This window comes from Perna viridis, chromosome 9 (assembly GCF_037379345.1).
Source record: "Perna viridis isolate PV_CMFRI_1.1 ecotype Kerala chromosome 9, ASM3737934v1, whole genome shotgun sequence".
Taxonomy (NCBI): Eukaryota; Metazoa; Mollusca; class Bivalvia; order Mytilida; family Mytilidae; genus Perna; species Perna viridis.
This window is the reverse complement of record NC_142453.1, coordinates 26084593-26102002: the sequence shown is the minus strand read 5'-3', so window position 1 is coordinate 26102002 and position 17410 is coordinate 26084593.

Genomic DNA, 17410 nt, shown 5'->3' with positions numbered 1-17410 from the left:
CCATTCCTTATCAAATTCAGAAAGTGTCAATGATAAAGTGATTCATGGTGAAGAAGCGATACTTTTTCATTCTACATACGCTATACCTTCACAAGTCAATGATCATTTCTGCACTCAGGTCTGCACTTTTTAAAAGGTCATACATTTACCACCCACTTAAATAAACCATATAAAACCTGATCGAGAAAACAAAGAACAATAACTCTTACAAAGTGCCATTTTCATGTATAATCTATGTATAATTTTTTATCTCAAAAGCACAACAACCAAATGGAAAACTTAAACTGGTTATGCGATTAGTTACTGTTTCTGTACAAGATATAAACGAAATATAAACGGAATTCGTTATTTTTTTGACATGCATGAATAACATTCTTTCTGATTTTTTTTTTAGAAAGACTGCTACTTTAAGGCAAATGCAGACAAGAATATATCCTGCAGAAATGTTTTGTATACATAGTTATTTCAGTAGCAGACTTTGTAAGAATCATGCAGATTCTGTAATATGTGATACACCCAAAAAAAAAGGCTACACATTTTTATTTTTGTTATTAAATAGTTTTGTGGGTCTACTTGATGAAATGTATCATTATTTCTTTCCAATCTGTCTACTCTTAGGAGATAATCCACATTGAAAATCCAATAGTTTCTGTTGTATTTTAGTGCCATTTACAGAGGCATCTCCCTTAATTTTTAATTCTTAAATATATTCTATTAAATTTTCATCTAATAAGAGCATGGGTTAATTGAAAAGCAACATGTTAAACAAAATAACACAATAAATATATGGACCATGAATCACATTTTACCAGACTCTTACCTGTGTTGCTTTTTAAATATCTGGAGTATAATATTCATACTATACAACTTTTTCCAGACAAATTAGATGGCTCAAGTGTCAATGGAAATTTCATAAACACGAAGTTGATATTGATGAAGATTGATTTATCGACTTTTACTAATTCTCTGTTGTAAATAAACAATGAATTAATTTCTCTTCGTGTGTGTGTGGTTTTTTTTTGAAAAGCAGAGGATGCTTACCCTACCTGTGCACCTGGTCCATGCTCCCAGTTTTTAGTGGATTCCGAGTTGTTCAATTACATTTGTTACTCTGTATGCATTATTTTGGTTGTTGTTTATTCGTTCTTGTGTTTGTCAGTTTTCTATGTCTGGTCTTTGTCCCTGAATTGCATTCTTTTGATTTCCGTTAGATTCTTTGTTCCCTTGATTACTCTTTGACTTTTCATTAATTTCAAACACGAAATGAAACAGTTTGATTCACTGAATAATGTTAAACCAAACCAGTCGTAGGTTCCTCCTGTATTTAGAAATAATTTCATGTAGTACATCGTACGATTGATTGATTGATTGATTGTTGAGGTTTAACCTCAAGCAGCAATATTTCAGCTATATTCAGACGATGAACATGAAATGGATGATAAAATGTACATGAAATGATGAAAATGATGAAATAAAAGATGTGATGGGACACAAGGATAATAGGGTCGGGAAATTTTGATTGCCACTAGAAAAAGGGAGGGATGGATAGGGTAGTGCAATTTAGCCTCCAATGGCGGAGGCCAGTAGTTTCTACTCCGACAGAATACCACAGCAGGGTTCTTCAATGTGCGAGGAACGTGGAATCTTTCCCACCATGGTTAACGGTTAGGCGTTCCGTATTATAGGCTGACAAAACCAGCATGTAACACGCCAGGGGCATCCCATTCCACCACCTCATTCACACAACCCAGATACTCTGTGGGTAGGGCGCCCAAGCCCTCGGGTAGGGTTCTGAGCAATATTTAGTCGCCTCTTACGACAAGGTTAGCGCTGCTGCGGGCCTATTCTTTCGACAACTGACCCGCACGGATGTGAACATCGTATGTAACATAAACTTGCATATAAAAAAGTCCGGTCTTTTGTAGCTATGATTTTTGTCTCCTAAAGGGGTCAATTAACACATCTTTAAGTGTAATATAGACTATAATGGTTATTAGCATTGTTTTTTACACTTGTATGTGGAAGTGAGGTGGTAATTTGATTATATATATATATTACAAGACAATTTGAAATGGAGATGTAAGGCGGACCGAGAGAATTAAATAATATGGATTTCGTTTAATCGTAAAAATAGGAGGTAGAATAGAATTATTTTAAAATACAAACGAAAGGACCCTTTCGACAAAACAACTTCGAAGAATACAAAACTACAATAACCAAAGAACAGATTGTATCACACAAAAAAATCATAAAATATACATAGAACAACAAAAAGCATACAATCCACAACAATCTTGAGTGAACTCAGATGCTCTGGATGTGTAAGCAATTTCTGCTTCCTTCATATATTAATTGTTATTTAAGGTATAGTATAGAGAAAAAAATGATGACTATCTATGACAGTTTGTATTTGTTGGTCATTAGACATGAAGTTGTTACTATACGCACTTAAGATTTTTAAAAACAAACCTTGTCCTTTTTTTCTAAGTAAGAGTCATCTACATATTGGTGTAATAGTATAATAAAAACGCCAAAGAATGGAACAGAAAAAAAATCCTTAAGATAATTCCATGTAGCTTGTCCATTTCCCATTCAAACAAATTAAAAACAATTTTCAATTCAAATGTACATGTACTGAGATAGAAAAAAAATTCTAATTTTAAAACAAATTATAATTATAGGAATAATACGGCATCGGCAACACTTTGTTCTATGCAACGAATGCAGATCGGAATAATTTATTTGATACATATAATAAAAATCGTTTAAAATGTTGGCGTTTTAGAAGCGATATCGTTGATTAATCACTGTTTAACCGTAGAAAAAGTCAAGTAACGGTTCAGAATATGCATTATTAAAAATAAATTTGTTCATTCAATCGATTACCATTTCATTAGATTCATTATGAATATAACTATGAAGAAAAATAATTTATAAAATTACATAAATATAAAAGTCTCTCAGACCTAAAAACTTATTTGCCGATTGTATAAGTCAAAATTGTAGCAGTTAACGCCACAAAGTGAATTTAATGCAGATATGCGGTCCACTTACATGTTTTATAATAAGAATCACAGTATCAGGATTTACATCTCCAGACATCATGGGTTTTAGTTTATTTTGTCGAATGATGAACTAATTCAAGACAAGTTTCTAAACAAAATGTTCTCAACTCTTATATACTATTCATTGCAGGGATTTTCAATATTGTAAGAAACTACAGGGCCAATCCCATTTCAGATTATGATCTTCAGCACATTTTACTTATATCGATGAAAGAGTCAGTGTAATAAAGTATAACATAACAATACTTTACCATGCCCATTCGTGTCCCCCCGTTTTTCAGGTATTTTGGCTTTTCTATAAAACTAGATAAGATATTTAAGACATCATAAATAATATCACGTAGCATAAACTTACAATTACATGTTTTGAATAGTACAAGGGGGAAGGAAAACTACGACATGTTAAACAAATCGGTTCCCATTGTGTAGATGGATACACCATAACGAGTGCATGATGACGATAATAAAATTTCTGTAGTGATGACTTCAATCGTGAAGCAGAGTAACCTTATTCCAAAGCCTAATTGTAAGAAGTCTAGAGCGATGCAAGTCTGCGTGGTTGCGGCCAGCTCTGGCATTACGTATGAGATATGATATAAAAACTCCATCTGCAGTTGCTAATGGGATGTTGTCACAGATGAAAGGAAAATTAACAATACGGAATGAAAAGTTATAGGGTTTGTCGTATACTTTTTGTCGTAAAATAGTTTTCGTTTACCATGGATCTCTAAATGTAGGTCAAGATAAGATGCTACCATATAAACGTAGAACTGCATTTAACATTATTTTATTATAACATTACCAAGTTAACGTTAGCATTTTCTACCAGACATGTTTCGACTTCAATACTACGTAAACATTTTGTTTGGTACATTATTATCACTTGAACGTCCAGTCAGTACAAGAATAGATGTTCACCGTATTCAGCACTTTTTATTATTTAATTTCGTATGGTACACTATAAACAAATTGAGTGATGAAAATTTTGATATCGAACAATATAATGCATAAATCAGTAAGAACTAAATCAATTTGATTTGTACAAAACCGTCTACTTGATACAGTCCCTGAACCGATTCGCGGGACGATTTGACAGATCAATGACCGTTGATTGATTGATCTCTGACAGACAGGTGGTCGGTACTGATCGCAGTTTTTTTTTGTTTTTTTTTTTTTTTTTTATAAAATGACGTAATATATGTTCAAAATGAAAGAAATGTAAAATAAAATTATAAATTGATGCTTAAATCTATTACATTATGTAAATATGTGTAAAATAAACAGAGAAGACAACAAAAACCGTAAAATACATTTACCGTTCTATGGTCGCGTGATGCAATCACCTGTTTAATGGACCGGTTTGACGGATCGATGACCGACCGGAAACTGATCGGTGATTGATGACCGATCTCAATTTTTGTTGCACGGATCGGTTCAGGTACTGTAGGCTCGAGAGGACAAACCAGGTTATTTTTTTTAACTTGGTAAGATACTATGATGAACACCGATTGGTCGTAGTCCACGATTCAAAAAAGTAATCAAGGGAACCAAGGTCATAGCGGTAATCAAAAGAATGTAATCCAGGGACAATGACCAGAAATGGAAAACAGTCATACACAACAAAGAATATCAAGTAACCAAAATCATACATACAAAGTAAGTATAGCTATTAAAACTAGTAGTATGGACCAGCAGCACCGGTAGGGTAAGCGTCCTCTGTTTTTCTAGAGAAACCAAAACTAAATAAAGACATAATGTTAAAAAGTTACCAATGGAACCAAGATTTTAACGGATATCAACAGAATATAATCAAAGGATGCAATCGAGACAGGGAAAATAGACAACAAATAACATGAAATAACCAAAATAAAACTTACAAAGAAACAAAAGTAAACAACCAAACCACACTCCATGGAGCATGGACCAGGTACACAGGTAAGATAAACGTTATCTGCTTGTCTAGTAACTAGCGGAGTTTCTCGTAAAATGTCGAGTTCGGGGTAGACTAAAAACTGGTTGCTTTGTTAAGTTGTTAAGAAAACGGAAAATTGTAATGAGTAACACACGTTTGATTTGTACATAAATATTTCTATGTATATCATTCTAATGCTGACAAAACCTTGAAACTCTCTAACATTGTGACGTCATTTGTTCAATTATTTCAATACTCACAGACGGTGAATACTACATCAATTGCTTTGAATGGACATTATGCATAGGTCATCGTAAATAAACATATCCCTGGTTCGCTTGAAGACATATTTGCCAAAGTACTTGGCACTTAGGTGATGTTCTATTTTGCAGTTGTTTATCTTATGGTGACATACATGTTTGTGTCACATTTACATGAATGTAAATATAAAGAATGCAAGTTTTAAGGCATAAAAATGTTTGAAACATAAATCAAAATATATTTTTATAAAGCAGAAACAGGACGTGTTATCGAAAACGTTTCTCACAAAGATGATAGAAAGTATTGTTACATGGTTCGGTACCCCATTTATCATTGTGAAGAGTAACACAGTAATTATGGTAGTTGTGTCCATCCTTCCAACGAGAAACATGATCTTTAACAATATCTGGTTTACCATAGCCTTCTACCCATTTCCAACCAATTATATTGTGCTCGTCGTAGTATCGCCCTCCCAGCCACAAAGCGTCGTGATCTAAATTTGAAAATTCAAGCAATTATACAAACAAATTGCAAAAACTGAATAAAAAGTCAACTCGGTCCAGTTTCATAAAACATCTTAAATTGCCATTTTCCTCAAATCCTTTCTCAACTCAAATTTAGACCAATCAGATCACTTGAAATTGCAGATTTGAACAAAAACATAGGACTTGAGGAGATTCCCAACTTGAGTTTTTATTTTTACCAAGGCCGGAGTACACCGGATACCTGTCTATACATTTAGCCTTTAAATTTGGAATTAATTCAAATTAAACCTGTCCAGTTCAATTTTTTTTCTGAGAGTGATGGTTAAGACATTTTTCTTGGTTGTGTTTTGTAACACTGATGTCAAAGAAAAGAAAACTAACAGAAAGCTGTACAAATGGAAAAAGCAACCATATTCGTTTCGTTTCGTAATCATAAATTCATGTACTTCGAGTTATAAAGGATCATATGACCTACATTTTTCCTGATCTCTGACGTAATGGACTGTAACATTGTGTTCCGTATTGCTTGTTATTGTAGCCAGGATCATGACTTTTGATTCACACATTGACTAAAAACAGAAAATGCTCGCGTGAACAAAATTTGATTTTATATACAAAATTTGAATATTATGAAATGCACTAAAATGGTTGATGTGATACAAACACATCACTGATTTTAAGAGTTGCGTTTCTTATGCTAGTTCTTCCTCCTAAATTCTAAGATTAGTTATACGTTAACTTTTTGGTTTTCTGATCAAATGTCTGCCGTCAAAAATCTTATCAATAAGTTGTTTATTGAAAAGATACTTTTAAAACGAATAGATAATATACGATAGTTGTATGTTACTAATTTGTATTGACAGTTGATGATTCCATGTATTTTAACTTGATCAAATAGATTACCATTTTTATGCCCCAACAAAGCTGTTATTATAAGTCAGACATGTAAATGAGGTGAAAATACGTAAATGTAACAATTTTAAATGTGTCGTTATATACCTTCTTTTATTAAGAGGTGGACTTTATAGCGATCACCTTATTCGTTCGTCCGTAACATTTTTCTACTAGATTTATGGTGGATATGCTTTGATATGTGGTAAAATGCTTATACATCATGACTTGTAATTTGGTTTCCCCTTTTAAACCCTTAAAATAATTCTAAACTGTTAACACTGACAAGACAATGTTATTCAGTCAAGGTCTGTTACACAAAGGATTGTCGGCACATGCCGGAAATATTAGCACGAAAGACTACAATTCTAACGACTAAATGCCTGTTTATACACTAAATTTAGTGTATTTTATGTATTTTTTAATTACCATTCCAATGTTAATACTTCAGAACTAGAGGCTCAAGAGAGTTTGAATCGCTCACCTGGTTAACCATTTGCTTATTTGAAAAAACTTGAGGAATGAGATAGGCTAAGTTAAAATCAACTAAATTGTCAAACGCAAGAAATGTTTTTCATAGCATTTTCATGACCTGAACCAGAATTTTGGTAAAGGCAACAATTTTTGAATTTTTTTCAAAAACCTGTCTTATGACCCCTAAGTTCCATTTTTAGTATAGGCAGCCATATCTATTCACGGATTAAAAATCACAAGTCATTTTGAGCACAATACACTAAAGAACTATTATGCTTATTTTCATTCAATGATCTGAAATGGTTTTTGAGAAGATTTTCAAAGTTGTACATGTGAGAAAAAAAACAACAAAAAAACTGTTTCAGGGTTCGCAACTCCTACATTAGTCAATGAATGGTTTAGAAAATTTCGGCATAGGTACTTCTCATGACGCTTCACAATTTAACCCATGCCAGAAATTTGCTGAGGCAACGGTTTTTGAGTTATTTGAAAAAAACTGCCATCTGACCCCTATGTTCTATTTTTAGTAATGGTGGCCATGTTTTTTCATGAATCAATAATCCCAATAGTCAATTTGTGTGGGATACCCTAAGGAACATATATATTAACTTTCATTGAATTCTGTGCAACGGATTTTGAAAAGAAGATTTTCAAAGTTGCACATGCGAAAATCAAAAAAAACAAAAAAACAAAAAAACAAAAAAAAAACGTTTCTGGGGCCGTAACTACTACATCAGTTGACCAATCGTTTTGCTAATTTTGACATAGGTCTGTCTCTTGGTGCTCATGGTTTCATGAATCAACAATCCCAACAGTCATTTTGAGAAGATTTTCAAAGTTGCACATGCGAAAAATGCAAAAAAAAAAAACTGTTTCAGGGGCCGTAACTCCTACATCAGTTGACAAATTGTTTTGAAAATTTTGGCATAGGTTCATCTCATAATGCTGAACAATATTACCCCAGCCATATATTTGCTAAAGGCAACGGTTTTTGAGTTATTGCAAAAAACTGCAATCTGACCCGTATGTTCTGTTTTAGTAACAGAGGCCATGCTTTTTCATGGATCAAAAATCCCAACGGACATATTGTGCAGAACACCCTAAGGAACAATCATGCTAAGTTTAAAACCCATCAGTCTAATAGCTTCAAAATAGAAGATGTTTTAAAAGTTGTCCACGACGACGGATGCCAAGTGATGGCATAAGCTCACTTGGCCTACAGTCAGGTGAACTAAAAATGTTATCTCATGGGTGTTAGTGTTACTTTTATGGTCTTTGTGCACTAAGACTGGTCTTTGCAGTATTTAGACAGACCGCTTATTGACAAATATTTTACCAGTTCTGTGTTACTATGAACAACATATAACTTTTTTAATTAGTTACCACCATACTAAGTAGAATGTCTCATGAATATCCACATTTTTTGCAATTAGTGAATTAGAAATAAAGTATTATCTGCAGTTCTAAGATGAATTACTGTATCTCATGAAATGCTGTTAATCTTTTATCCATGGCTGCACTTAAAGAAGACATGACGCCAAAAAAATTCAATTTTTGGTTTATTTGATTTATTACACCAAATATATATCATAAAAACGTCCCTTGTAGTCACTTGCACGGTTCAAATGAAGATAAATTGATTCAAAAATGGACAATGACCCAAGCCATACAAATTTTAATTAGTCATGTGGTCACGTGACCGTGCTACGTCATTGGTTCTCAATTCATTGATAGAGTGGTTGAAATGCATGGGGCTTCTACACTTTTTACATGATTTCTACAATGGAGAGTGAAAATATTGAAAGTTTTGGTTTGCCAGCGAATATATTGATACAGCTGTATCAATTTAAACAACTACGAGAAGAAAATGATAAACAATGACAGAAATATTTAACTATTACATGTGTGAAGACTAGATCCACAGACGACACCACTTCTTTTCAAAGATTGCATAGAAATATTTCATTACGTTCTGTCATGTTCGATTGGACTTTTTAAATAAAATAAATTAAATTCACATTCTAAGATTTAAACTGTTCTGATCTCGATCCCTTTTTAGGTAACATTACTCCTGTAAAGTGTACCAGTGCCTTGCAAGCTAGTACAGCTATAGGATAATACGAACATGTTTATTTTTTTATTGGTTTTTGATAATATATTTGAGAACCCATAAAGGTTTCGTGCTGAAGATTCCTCTTGTTCTAAATCTTTTTTGCTAAAATTAAATATTTTACCTGACCTATAAAACAAGAGGCTCTCAGAAGCCTGAATCGCTCACCTGGTTGAATTTTGCTTTTCAATGGCAATAAATTTAACAAGAAGTTGTCCAACAATTATGACTCATAAGTCTTTGGTAGGACGTACCATTAGGATCATTTCAACAATTGAAAGTTTCTTTTAATCTATCATAGTTTTCAAGATCTTGACTGAAAACTGTTAAAAAAATTCTCCTTTCAAGGGCAATAACTCTTACAAGGAGTCGTCTGACAACTTTTATAGTCCTAATAAAAAGGGTCATTTCAGCTATTAAAAGAATTTGGCTAAACCTAATGGTTTTGGAGATATATGCGAAACACTACTGTCTGACTCCTATGTTCTGTTTTTAGTAACAGTGGCCATGTTTTTAGACGGATCAAAAATCCCTACATCAATTCTATGCAGGATACACAAACAAACATCCATAACAAGTTTGTTTCCAATTGATTAAATAATGTCAGAGGAGGAGACTTTTGAAAGAAATAACATGAAAAATAGCAGAAATAGTCGAAAAAGGGCAATGACTCTAACATGGCTAAACAGATTAAATCCAAACTACTGTCTGACCCCTATGTTCTCTTTTTAGTAACAGCGGCCATTTTTTAACGGATTGAAAATCCCCTTACCAGTTCTATGCAGGATAATCCTAGCAACATTCATACCAAGTTTGGTTCTAATTGGTCAAGAAGTTTCAGAGGAGAAGACTTTAGTATTATTGTTAATAACGATGACAAAGGACGCCAAGTGATGGCAATAGCTCACATGGCCAAAGGCCATGTGAGATAAAAAGTACTGTTCGTACCAGAAAAACTCCCTTCAACACTCCTAGGGTTGCCCATTATAAATTGTGTATTGTGTTCAATATTCATGTAAATTGTTTGATTTCCAAAATCGTAAGACAAAAGAAATGCAATTATATTTCAATTATCGAAGCCATACACCTGCGTCGACACCTGTGTCAACAGGCACCGAACCATGTAAAGATAAAAGATGCCACCCATGTATACATTTTCAATGCACCCAAATGGAGATTGAGAACCAATGACATAGCACTTCCATATATGGTAAGTGGGTGTTACTTCCGGTTTTCATTTATGCATATTCATTAGGTCGTCTTGATAAATTTTATGAAGTTTATCCCTTTATGTATAAATCAAAATTATGAAATACTTTCTTCATTGATAAAAGACAGTTTATTTCTCTAAATCTCACAATGCTTTTATCTATTATGTCCCTTGTTAAATGACAATTTCTTCTGAATTCACCATTAATAACCTGCAGTGTCCTTCCTAACTAGATGGAACAGCTTCTACCATATATGACTTTAAGTAAGATTTTGGGGATACATTTTTAACTGCTGAGAAGGGTTCTGACTTACAGACAAGACCTATCTTATGAACTAAAATGTTCATCTTCTACGTTTTACAGCTAAAATGTAATGCATTAAAATTATACTTACTGTTTACTGTCTTTATTTTGCTAAATACAGGCCTTCTATGATTTTATTTGTATTTCCAACTCTTCCATTTTACATGTGTCGGCTTATATAGCAAAAAAAATGTGTAATGGAAACATGATCCAATAATGTACCATAATTTGACAAAAGTAATCAATATTTGAGTTGGTTATGACAATCATATGTTTTTAATTTCTTTTTCCTTCAGATAAAACCTCTTAACTTACTGAAATATCTTCAATAATGAGTTGTTAGAATATCATGAACTTCCTGTTTTATTCATTGTTGTTCCCTATATAAATGGTTTTAATTTGGGTTATTAGTTGTACCAAAATTAGAATGAATGAAAAAATGGCTGTAGTAAAACAATTTACATGGCTTGTCAAGAATTCAATTACTTACTACTGTAAAAACAACTCTGGCTTGTAATTATTAAGGTTTTTCCCATTCCAAAAGTCAAGGTCATTTGTTTTAATGGTCAAAAACTGGGTCAATTTGCCAATTTTAGAAACCCGGGGCAGTACTATTTGACAAAGTTTCGAAAAGATTTGAGGTTTTCCTGGTTACGCGATTTCGCGACCTAAAATGAAATTGTTCGGTCGTAAGTCGTATAGACTTGGAACCTTCACTGTTGATCTTAAATGATTTGCAGTATGTTTTTGTATTTCTTGGTTCTTAGTCAAACTTTGACAAGATATTTAACCTCATTTGTATGGTCATTTCTGAATCTCTATTAGACACTTTTTTGCTGTAGTTTTTTTGTTTAAGTCTTTATAGTATGAGTTATAACTACTGGTAACGCGATATTTACTGTCTAAATATGTATCTATATAGGAAAACCCTCCACCGACATTAAGAACTATATTCGAATACAACGAATTCCATTAGTGGTGTCTTTGCCGGTTTTCGTTATTGAAAATCACCTCTCTCTTTGAAAATTGGTGCACACTTTGAAAACAACAGTACTTACCGTAATTAATGCATTTTTTTAAAAACTAAAAAAAAATGCATATGGATAAAGACAATAAGTAAATAATGTTAATACATGCGTAATGTTCGTTTCTGAAAACTGTCTTTAAAAGTATACTTCCAATACATTTTTTTTTAAAGTGGCCTTAGACCTATCATGGGCACCTAAATCGGGTGTCCAGCTTTTTATCAGTAAAAACCACTATTTACGATCATTCAATGCAAAACAATCCCATGTATGGCCTAACATTTAAACAATAGCATAGCGAGAATATCACGATAAATAAACATGTATTAATAATTTTCAATTGTCATTTAAATAGGAAAATCAAAGTACTCATGTACTGAATCAATTTACATTTAGTCTTTAAATTGCCTTAAAATAGCAAGAACAGAGACCGACTTCTTGGTTATCAAAATATTTAAACAGTTATTGTACAGTAAATTTGTAAAATCACTTTCTTCCGACATTGTTGTTCCAACTTACACAATGGAGGCACATTATTCACACTTATACAAAGCACTCATACTTTTGTAGAGACTTAAAAGTACGAAATAAGAGTTTACAATCTGAGTTTAATTTTGACCACATTTGTTCAATACACACTCAAATAATACCCAATAATGCATAATTCTAGGTTAAATGTGTTTTAGTACTTCATAGAGGGGTGGCCATTTGACCTGGAAATGACGATTGAGACTTTTTGCTTTGCAATACTTTATAATTATCTCCCTTTGAATTTATCTATTTTCATGAAAATCACAAGTTCATTTTGTTCTCAACTGAATGTATTGATGGAATTGATAGGAAAAATAGTTTTTTACAACACAGTTACTGCAGAATTCATCGTTCTTATAAGAATCAGAGCTGTTTTGCAAATTTAATAATTGTCAAAAATCTCGCCTTTTAAAACATATACAAGAAATAAATATTGTCGATCGAGCCGTCTCGACAGGCTAGAACACAATAAGCCATTAGCCGTGAAACAAAGGTCATTTCTCCAGAACATGATAGTTGTCAGGAGAGAATGTAGGGAAAGACCTTTCAATTGTTCTGTATCAATTGACCTTTTAATTTATTTCAACGTTTATTGAAGTTATCAAAACAAACAGGTATACTCATTGTAACTCAGGAATATTAGCAATGCAACTGCTAAATATCAGCCTGACTTATAAGCGGGACTAGACTAAGTTCCAGAAATTTGAGACTGAAAGGGGGTCAAATTTTTGGAGGGATCAACTTATACTTGAGTATATAAGGGTAAATTTTTATTACACATATTCTGGAATGTGTTGATTTTCTCTCAATACCAAGCCACATGCTGGCATGTTGGATAATTGAAATTTATATCCTTTCTGCCAGTACACATGTATGAAACTATGATTTGATTCAACGTCGGTTTTTTCATAATACCCATATGAAGAAGGCTTTATCTCTGCACAATGATTTTTTCAGATGTGGACTGACATCTGCACTTTGAATGGATTAATCATCATATAAGTTTGTCTGATTTCCAAAGGTGAGTGACTCAGGTCTTATTGCCTGGCTCATCAACATCAACCTCACCACCTTTTCTGTTGTCCTAAGTCAAAAACCATCAGTCATTAAAGTCAGACATTGTCAAGTTTAAATTCTGAAAGTGTCAGTACTTTGTAGATCTTTGGAAGTCAGCGTTCATGACGTAATTAATGAAATTATGTAATCATGTTTATGTACTTGACTTTTTATGAGCAACTCGGCGGGTGTTTCTAGAAAAAGCAGAGGACGCTTACCCTACAGGTGCACCTGGTCCATGACTCCAGTTTATATTGGAGTCAGAGTTGCTCATTTGTTTTTGTTACTTTGTATGTATGATTTTAGTTACTTTATGTTCTTTGTTGTGCATGTCTGTTTTCCATGTCTGGTCTTTGTCCCTGGATTACATTCTTTTGATTACCGATATAACCTTGGTTCCCTTGATTACTCTATTATACATTTAAATAGGCATACGTGCATTTCACTACACCTTAATGCATTGATAGCAAGGAAAGAAAGAGATTTGAAGATACAAGTTCCTTTTCATTTAAAAAGGATATATATATCTGCTTGGCAACGGGCTGGTGATGGACACATATGTCTGCTTGTCAGTAAGAAGATTATTAAGTTAGAAGGCGACTAATTTCATTAATTTTCTCAGGGGCGGGAAATTTTGAAATTTTTATTATATTTTAGTGTTTTGTGAACACACCCTATCTCAGTATTTCCATCATAACTTTGTCATAATCAGTTTGTTAATTCTATAAGCCAGCTCATAAATGTATAGAAATTTGTCTAAAATTCATTATACTGACACCTGAGAAACTTTTGTCTAAGCAAAACACTTTATCGGGATACAAACTGTATGATTATAGCGTCAGAAATAGTAAAAATGCAGGCTAGATAATAGTTTAAAACAGGGGCGGGTCCTGGTAAGGGCGTAATGGGCGTACGCCCCCCCTTTAAAAAAAAAAAAAAAAAAAAAAAAAAAAAAAAAACTATCGTCATAATCTGCTAGTATTGTATTGAATGATGGCAATTTATTATATTCATTAATTAAACACATACTCTGATTTCTTTTTATACTGATTCCCCAATTTGATGGGTCATCATCAACCGTAAAATTTCGTTTCTCGGAGTCCGGCGTGTTCGACTCTGCGATTAGTATCCATTGTTGTTGATGTGATAAAGAATTCGCAAAGATGTCGATGTCAAAAACAAAACGTCAAAAGACCTTAAAATCGTATCAAGGTGTCTTGGACACCTTTTTTAAACAACCAAAACGGTAAGTTAATCAGTATAATACATGAATTTTGGTTGTTTTGTGTGACACTAACTTCGATTCCCCATAGCCATTCTAAATATACCGGGGGGGGGGGGTATATTACTATATATACAATACTGGGTATATTCTGACAAAAGGGGTTGTATTTTCAGCTAAATTGTCTAAAATGGGGTTATTTTTTCACGCGTTGCCTTGGAAGGGGTCACTCAGATTTGACTATGATATCCAGAACGGGGTTCAAACCTATGATTGCGTTGGATAAAAACCGCAATTTTTATACGTGTGCTTGTAAAACAAATTTCTTGGTAGAGTGGTATAAATACAGCACAAACAACATTTTCCGTCGGTCCGTCCATCTCGGTGGTTTTAATACAATAACTCGAGAACGGATACACGTTTTTAACATTTGCGCAGTTCAATGTAGTTGTTTAGTGTTAATATTAAATCCATGTTTAGCAAAATCTACGAACTATTTTTGTGAGAAATTACAGTTTTATAGTACACTATTTGCCATCCCCTTATGCGTGGCGAGGTATCACTTGTATATGTTTTGTCAGTATACTATATACTGTCAGTATACTCCTGCTACATTAGAGACATTCAAGAATATCTTCCCTGCATTGTCTTCCATCGGCCACGCGTCAGAGGGGCATGGAAATGGTGGCCTCTGTTCGTCCGTCACACAGTGACTATTTTGTGTACACAACTCCTATGAAACCTTGGACGGATTCGTTCATTTTTTGCAGGATTGTTTAACATGACATGTAGTTGATATCATTTCGCACCATCATTATAAATGTTTCATTTAATTCTGTATGAGTTATGGGACTTGATTTTTTCGGTTTAGGTTTTGCGTCAAGGTACATGTATACTAGAAATATGTATATTTCCACATTAAAGCAATACTCAGAACGTTATTCTTCAGTGTTTATTTGTCTTGTATCATGTGTGTCGTTCAACGAAACCCGAACTTAATCAAAAATAGAGGGATTACTTCATAATTTGATGCTAAATTGTTGAAATTCAGGAGCTTCTGATTTTCCCCATGGACCCTCAACCTTAATCACGCCTCTCGTTCATAAAATCCTGGCCTAGGTATTGAAATGTTAAGTTACTCCTTATACCCTTGAGTTTGGAATTTCTCGTTATTGGTCTACTGCTGTTAAGATCCATCCAATCATTTTAATATACCATAGACAATTAATGGAGAAAACTCGGCATAAAAAATGTCACACCCTGACACTTTAACTATAAAATATACATGCTCCAAGTCAGGAACCGTTACATTAGTGCAATTCTCTATTATTTTATGTTTTTAAGCCAAAAAAGGTCCAAAAAAATATTTTATTCTACGCCCCCCTTTCAAATATCCTGTACACGCCCCTGGTTTAAAAGACATCTACAAAAGCTACTTCAAGTTGGATCTTGATAAAACCCTGCAATTTACACTGAACCTGGAACAGTTCTGTGGGATATCAGTAGTGTTTTAAGTAGCATGAAAAATATAATAAGTAGGAAGTAAACTGATGAAACTTTGGTAAGAGTTCACCCATTTTTAAAAATAGAGTAGCGATCAAAAGATGAACAAGTAACCTTCCAAATCTCATGTTTAAAGTTGACCCAGTATTTAGACCGGGAGCCATATTTACTTTTGTACATTATATAGACTTTGTTAGGAGTGACCAGTCCCAGTATCTAGTATTAGCTGTAACATCAAATCCTTGAAGGCCTATCAGGCTGATGCATCATAAATTGAAAGTTACACCAACCTGTTTAATTTAAACCAACGAAACAAATAGACACGTTCGTCACATTCGTTTCTATAACAGTGCACATAAATCAACATGCTTAGCTTAAATGGTAAATGACGAAAAACCCAGTTATGCTGGGGAGTTATTAGCAACCGATTTAGGTCATATGGATAAGTGCAGATTACCGTGCGTTCTTTGAATGTCGACATTGACACCGACTTTCAGCTTTCCCATTTCATCCATGACTGTTACCATTGAACAAATATCTGACAAATTTATCAGTTTTCCATTTGAATGTTTGTTTGTTTGTTGGGGTTTAACGTCCGGGCAGCAATATTTCAGCTATATTCAGACGATGAACATGAAATTGATGATAAAATGAACATGAAATAATGATGAAATGAAAAAGGGATGGGACACAAGGACAATGGGGTCGACAAATTTTGATTACCAATGGAAATAGGGAGAGGTGGGTAGGGTCGGGCAATTTAGCCTCCTGTGGCGGAGCCCTATGGTTCCTACTCCGGGAGAACACCACAGTAGGGTTCTTTAACGTGCGAGGAACGTGGCATCTTTCCCAACACGGTGCACCACTATGGTTTGCGGTCAGGTTTTCCGTGTTATAGCCCGACAACCCCAGCATGTAACACGCCAGGGGTATCCCATTCCACGGCCTGGGTCACACATCCCAGTTGCTCTGTGGGCAGAGCGCCCTAGCCCCCGGCTAGGGTTCTGAACACTACTTAGTCGCCTTTTACGACAAGCTTAGAGCTGCTGCAGGCCTATTCTTTTAACACCCGGACCTGCACGGGTTTTTTTATCTAAAAAAAGTAGTTTTAAAGCCTCCCGTCAAAAAAATTGAAAGGCATGTACGCATGCGTACATTACTCACTAAGTTTACTTCCTGAAATCGCTTGGCTTTTCGGACCAAAAGTAACACGTATCATTTTAACACGGTTATTTTATGAGGGTATCGCCCCCTTTTTGACTCGGGATTTTGGTCATTTTTAGAGTGTACTTTAGACTTGGGCACACAAGTCCATTGACTTAACATTTCAAAACGGTCCTACTACACAAAGAGTGGTAGAG